Raw genomic sequence first — 7863 nt, forward strand, 5'->3', positions numbered from 1 at the left:
TATTCCCTTAAAAGTTCCTATGTTGTTTTGTTTATAGAACTGATCATTGAATAATTGTTAAGGGTAATAATAAAAAGATAGATCTGGTAAGGTTTGTTGGCTTAACATACTAAAGAGGTCATTTAACATTAAGTGCAACGGCAGCTTTAACTTCAAGACTTCAACTTCAAGTTAAATACTGATGGAAATAAAGACCAGGCCTCTGTTCACATAAAATATACTTATGTATAATGTATTATGTATAATGTATTATGTATAATGGTACAAAGAATGGTACAAAGAATACAGCTGCATATTATACTGGAGCACTGCACTGTCTGCAAGTCTCCACTAGGTGGCGGTATTTCTCCCAGATGAGCATATGATGATGGAACTTGGCTGTTTGGTCCTACCTGTTATGCATCTCTCTTTTCTTTGTTTTTTTTCTGCTCTCTACGCCTATAGTGATGCAACTGAAGCAAGCACATGACAGTCTTAACTCTTTCCTGAATATAAGACAAGGACCACTTAAAGTTTGGAATAAAAAATGGATACACCAGGTGGGCCAGATGGCTCTTACTTGCATCAAATTCTAGCTGTACGGTATAACAAGGTGATTGCGGCCCAAAATATAAAAGTTTTCTAATAAAAAAGCAACGAAATGGCCAAAACAGCAGGAAAATGTAACTGGTTGCAATGGCGGAGATAACTTATAACTTCTAATCTACTATTGTTGTTATTTTATTTAGAAAAAAAAAGTTAATTCACCATGTGATTCTGTTTCATTGTTAATATTAAAGACAATATATTGTAACATGTATGTATGTATGTATTTAATGTATGTGTATTATGGTTACAGAACCCAAAAGCTTTCCGATCACTTGACTACAAGACATGCCCCCCCCCCCAACATATCAGGAAGACATCACTGGATACTCAGACTAACTTTTGAAGCAAAGGTCCTAAAAAACTTAAATTAGTATTGCGGTTACATGACTGTCAACCATTTGTGTTTCGTCCTGGTGGGAAAAGTCCAACAAAGCCCACATGCCTTAGAGGCAGAGATGTTTGAGTATTTAAGAACTCCTTTGGCTGCATTATAATCCTACAAAAGGTATCACTGAAACACGACATTCTCTGGGATCAGCGCCGCTCTTTATTACAATGCGTATCCCACCAAGAGCTTTCTGAAATTCCTAATAATACCAAACTTCTGGGAGGTCATCTTTCTGCTTCAAAACCTGAGATGGAATGCAGGGCTTGTTTAAAACCCAAGGTACTCGTACCAAATGGAGACGTTAAAGAACTTGGAATGAGTGCCTTGAGTTGGCTAAGCTTGTAAGGGTGCATTCTAAGAAAGTCATTTAATAGTGAGAGACCTCCCGAGAATACGGGAAGGAATCCCCAAGAAGACTTTGGTTTATTATATATATGTATAATGTTTGGTTTATTATATATATATATCCATAGAGTGTATTCTTTAACACAGCTTGCAGACATCTTTAATGGCATGAACCACTACTAAAAAATGATATAAAAATAAGAGTTACGTTGATTAGTTGGAAATGTTTTAAACATGCATGGAACAGGCATATGGCTTGAATATAGGACAAGGTGAAGGAAAGGTTGAGGTTTGAGTCGTTAGAAAGGGCAGAGTAGATGGGCGGAATGGGTCTGATCGGCCGATAAATTCTATGTTTCTATGTTCTATGTTTCACTGAACTTTAGAAACGTTGTTACCTTAATTCAATGGAGTAATCAAAATAAGAGCAACACCTCTGAAATACACTTCTGAACACGGCCCCTCATGAACATTTTACATTCCAGGGCCCCATGATTTGAATCCAGTGCTGGCTGTAGTGGTGGAACTGGACTTTCTTCCCTGGTCTAGAGGTTGGCTGCAGTGTCTTTCTGTCACCTGTTGGGAATATCTGTGGTTTGGAGCAGGTTTTTCCAAGTGTCGTTTCAAATCAAGTGATATCCACCGGTTCCTCCAGGGCTAGAATGAGATCCCTGATCAATGAGGCGTAAAATAGAAACATGGAATTTGCCGGAGAAACATTTATTCGCAACAAGTAGAAGTGCTTCATCTTTATTGAGCTAACTCCACACACATGAATACCTTATTACATAGAATAGTTTTAGCTTTTTAAGGTGTAAAGAACACAAACTCAGACAATGCAGAACAAAGAAGTAAAAACAAAATCAAGATAACTAATTATAGAAAATGCAAGAAAAAAGCGTGCCAACTTCCAAGAATACACAAGGTTATTTTACAGGCATTTAAATACTTGTAACAAAAGAAGTACGAGCGTGACTGCATGGATCTTGATGTTCACACACTGTTTGATTTTCGCAGTGTACACGAGTTTAAAGAGAGTCGTATAAATAGCAGCACTAATTATCTGCAATTAGCAGGCAGCTGTTTATTGCCGAGGGGAGAGATGGAGGTGACTCTTATAGTTAAAAAAGGGAGAAGAAAACGCGCAGGAGGATACTTTATTCACTTACTGAGGCCTGAGACTTGACGAGTATATGCAATACGTAACACCTTGGTACATTGCTTCTCAGCCTTTAAGGTGTTTTTGGTCACTTCTCTATAAATTTGTTTGTGTAAATAAAAGAAGGTTATAGAAGGTTTGGCCGGTAGATAGAATGCACGTGGTTAGTAGTTAGAATGCACGTGGTTAGTAGTTAGAATGCACGTAGCCGGTAGTTAAAATGCACGTGGTCAGTAGTAAGAATGCATGTGGTCGGTAGTTAGAATGCACGTGGTCGGTAGTTAGAATGCACGTGGTCGGTAGTTAGAATGCACGTGGTCGGTAGTTAGAATGCACGTGGTCGGCAGTTAGAATTCATGTGGTCGGTAGTTAAAATGCACGTGGTCAGTAGTAAGAATGCATGTGGTCGGTAGTTAGAATGCACGTGGTCGGTAGTTAGAATGCACGTGGTCGGTAGTTAGAATGCACGTGGTCGGCAGTTAGAATTCATGTGGTCGGTAGTTAGAATGCACGTGGTCGGTAGTTAGAATGCACGTGGTCGGTAGTTATAATGCACGTGGTTGGTAGTTAAAATGCACATGGTCGGTAGTAAGAATGCACGTGGTCGGTAGTTAGAATGCACGTGGTCGGTAGATATAGCACGTGGTCGGTAGTAAGAATGCATGTGGTCGGTAGTAAGAATGCATGTGGTCGGTAGTTAGAATGCACGTGGTCGGTAGTTAGAAAGCACGTGGTCGGTAGTTAGAATGCACATGGTCGGTAGTTAGAATTCATGTGGTCGGTAGTTAGAATGCACGTGGTCAGTAGTTAGAATGCACGTGGTCGGTAGTTAGAATGCACGTGGTCGGTAGTTAGAATGCACGTGGTCGGTAGTTAGAATTCATGTGGTCGGTAGTTAGAATGTACGTGGTCGGTAGTTAGAATGCACATGGTCGGTAGTTAGAATGCACGTGGTCGGTAGTTAGAATGCACGTGGTCGGTAGTTAGAATGCACGTGGTCGGTAGAATTCATGTGGTCGGTAGTTAGAATGCACGTGTTCGGTAGTTAGAATGCACGTGGTCGGTAGTTAGAATGCACGTGGTCGGTAGTTAGAATTCATGTGGTCGGTAGTTAGAATGCACGTGGTCGGTAGTTAGAATTCATGTGGTCAGTAGTTAGAATGCACGTGGTAGTTAGAATGCACACACAGAAAAGGATATTCAAAATTATTCCAGCGGCTCTGAGCTTTACAGCAGTTAATAGAAGTTTTGGTTTCTTGGCATACACGTTACGAGTGTTTCACGGTGTGGCACTGGCTGTGTGAAGCGATAAAAACGTTTAAAGTAGGATTTGGCATTGAAATGTATATCTGGCAAAAAAATCCATCACAGTCAGGTGATCAGTAATACTGATAATGTACATAATGTACAGGGGTAGCAGGTGGTAGGGGGTAATAAAGCGAGGGTATAGGCACATGGCTCTTGAGTATAAGACAAGACCAAGGACTAGTTACGTATTCTAGACTAGGCCAAATAGGGGCAACAAGTCTGGAGCGGGGCGACCGTCCACCTGCTGCAAATCCAGAGGGCAGATTTGGTCTCCCCAACTGTCCCATTTATACGATAGACGTCGTGCTGAGCTGGCACAGCCTCCATACCCTCTTCTGGGGAGACGGTGGAGTTATGGATGATGGACGCTGACCCGGGTTAAATACGTCACTGCCAACGACTGATTAAGGTCTGGGTCTTTACAGCAGGAAAAACAGAGACTGGATAGGGCCGAATGGGTCTCATCTGCCGACAAATTCTATGTTTTCATTGGAAGCCAACTCACGTCTGTTTACCAGGGATTATGGGAGTTATAGTTATGCAATATCTGCAGGGCAATTTATTGACTTCCACTGTGGCTTAGATGCTTATTTATAACCTTTAATGGGCTAAATTAACACGTTTTTTCCCTCTTGACGTAACGTTTCTCTGCCGGAAAGACTCCGTACGGCTTTAGTAATATGATAAATTCCGCAGGCATTTCTCCTCGTTCCGTAGCCGTTACCCGTTGGGTAACCAGGGGGACAAGCAAACAAAAAAAAAAAGATACAACGATTTTGGCTATTCAAAATATAATTCCTAATGTATAAATTCTACCTTAAATTGTCATTGTGCCGTGGCTATGATTAGAGCTTCATCTCTTCTGCCCTTGGCTTAGATCCTATGGGAAAATGGTTCTGCAACCTTTTTTTAGGGTGTTTTTTTCTTTTTTGTGTTTGTTTTGTGTACTCTTTGAGTACGATCAAGCAACAAAGACTTGTGAAAAACTTTTAGATAATACGGAATTCCCGTTCTCTCTGAGGTTTTCATTTTGCGCCGGTACAAAGTTCCTTTGTAGTTCATGTAAACATTTGTACGGATCGTGGCAGGATCAGAGATGAGGGTGTGATAAAAAAAAGTTATGGTCTGTGCTCCTGAATGGGCTCGGGATAAGTCGCAGGTAAGTGTTTTTTTCCCATGGACGTCCAGATGAAGGAGTCCCTCTCCTATTCTCTTCTCCCAGTTCAATGACGCATTGTCACTGTGAAAGCTTCGCGACACAGAACTGTCAAACGGCTCTTCTGATCAAAGACGGGGCCGTGTTTACAGCCCATCTAATGGCCCTTTGGGACTGGGGTCACCATTTCTCATGTTTACTGAATGTGAATGAGCTATAAACTAATTAGTCCCGTTAACCATACTACCCCCTGAGCTGTCTGCTTGCTGCTTTGGGAGTCAGTCCCATCTTCAACCAACGCCATTAAATGAGATGGATGACCCGTAACTGGACAGGTATCCGCACATCGTTGCCAAAGGGTGATTTCTCATCAGGCCATTACCTCCGACACCTTCGGAAATCCAGAATTTCTTCAAAGCCAAACCGAATTAGCAACCCGTCTCCAAAGACGTTTCTACCCCACCTCGACACCTTCATAAATGTTCATCTCGTAAAAGACACGGTTATGCTCGGCGGCACTAAGGTGCTAGGGGGACATCTCGTCTCACCCTGGGACCGAGACCCATTAAAGAAATAAAGCGCGACTGATTAAAACGATGTCCGGGTTTCCTTGTGGCGCACGTACTGCGGAAACATAAAGAAATCGACGCCAGGGCGCCACAAGCGCATTCTATTTAATAGAGCAAACACCTAGGATAGCCTTTAATGGGCTTAAATATACCTAAGGATGAGGGATATGCAAAGAAAAAAAATATTCTCTTTTTTTTATAAAAGCACAGACAAAAATAAACCATAAAAATAAAAATGTTCAGAATTTAGAGCCTAGAAACGATGTATCATTATCCACACGTTATTGGATATTATTATTATTATTTGCTAGTATTTATAGAGCTATCACTTATACCGCAGCACCGAGATATAATATGACATGATTCCTAGAAAGACATGTTTCCCTAAAAATATATATGAAGAGGTATAGATATTTAGGCTTCTGATATGGGAATTCTAAAATATATTTGGGATTCTATGCAGAAATTATTCAAGCAATCTAATAGGTTTTAGTTTATTTTAGAGATAACGTCCTATGTTCAAAATGCAAACCCATAGGTGGAGCTACCATACAAGCAGCCTATATGTCCAGGATTACCACTGATCTATGGGGCCCTATTACAGCCACATAGAAATATAATAATTATAATTATTATTATTGTTATTATTGTCTTTTATTTATTAAGCGTCAACAAATTACGCAGCGCTGTACAATTTAAATGGGGCAGTTAACACATCCATAACAAATACTGTATATACAATAGACAATATTTCCCATCGCTATAACATGAACAAATTCATTCAGCTTCCAGAAATTTTAGGACACTAAACGCTCTTCAATTTTTAATAAAGAACTATTCAGTTCTATTCTTCATAATCTAGAAACACTGACTCATTCTACATATCTGGAGGGATTTCAAAGGGGAAAATACTTTCCTTTTTGAGCGTAACCCCAGCGCTGTATACAGTAATATAACCCCCAGCGCTGTATACAGTAATATAACCCCCCAGCGCTGTATACAGTAATATAACCCCCAGCGCTGTATACAGTAATATAACCCCCAGCGCTGTATACAGTAATATAACCCCCCAGCACTGTATACAGTAATATAACCCCCAGCGCTGTATACAGTAATAACCCCCCAGCGCTGTATACAGTAATATAACCCCCAGAGCTGTATACAGTAATATAACCCCCAGCGCTGTATACAGTAATATAACCCCCAGCGATGTATACAGTAATAACCCCCAGCTCTGTATACAGTAATATAACCCCCAGCGCTGTATACAGTAATATAACCCCCAGCGCTGTATACAGTAATATAACCACCCAGCGCTGTATACAGTAATATAACCCCCAGCGCTGTATACAGTAATATAACCCCCAGCGCTGTATACAGTAATATAACCCTCCAGTGCTGTATACAATAATAACCCCCAGCGCTGTATAAAGTATCAGCCCCCTAGCGCTGTATACAGTAATAAACCCCCCAGTGCTGTATACAGTAATAACCCCCAGCGCTGTATACAGTATCAGCCCCCCAGCGCTGTATACAGTAATATAACCCCCCAGCGCTGTATACAGTAATATAACCCCCCAGTGCTGTATACAGTAATATAACCCCCCAGCGCTGTATACAGTAATATAACCCCCCAGCGCTGTATACAGTAATAACCCCCAGCGCTGTATACAGTAATATAACCCCCAGCGCTGTATACAGTAATATAACCCCCAGCGCTGTATACAGTAATATAACCGCCAGCGCTGTATACAGTAATATAACCCCCAGCGCTGTATACAGTAATAACCCCCAGTGCTGTATACAGTAATAACCCCCAATTCTGTATACAGTATCAGCCCCCCAGCGCTGTATACCATAATGCTGGTCGGTGACAAAATCCTGGTTTTATCTCATTTTGTGCCAATAAACCCCTTCTATCTGCAGATTTTGTACAGCAATGCTAATGAAGTCCATTCCTCCATAGATTTTCATGCGTCAGAGTGTCCTACTGTGTGATTAAGACTGAGTTATTCTATTACCAGTACGATAAGGAGTCGGGGAGTTTGTCTAGTAGATCGGGGCGAGAACTCATACAAACGGCTGATATGCAGCCGCCTGAAATCATTATATTACGGTTTAAAAAAGAAAACAGCGTAATATTTTTAAAAACTTTTACTAAAAAATGGAGGGGGTTCCCCTCTCATCATTATTTCCTATCTGTGTCCAGTTGGATCGAAACCCAATCAGAACGGAATTCAGAATTTTCAGTACTCTGAAGGATAAACTAATCCAGAAATACTAACGATACTTTTTCTGCTTCTTGATGTCTGATTTCAGTGCCCAAAAAGAACATCTTCTGGCCTCCACA

The sequence above is a fragment of the Spea bombifrons genome, chromosome 10 (assembly GCF_027358695.1).
Source record: "Spea bombifrons isolate aSpeBom1 chromosome 10, aSpeBom1.2.pri, whole genome shotgun sequence".
Taxonomy (NCBI): domain Eukaryota; kingdom Metazoa; phylum Chordata; class Amphibia; order Anura; family Pelobatidae; genus Spea; species Spea bombifrons.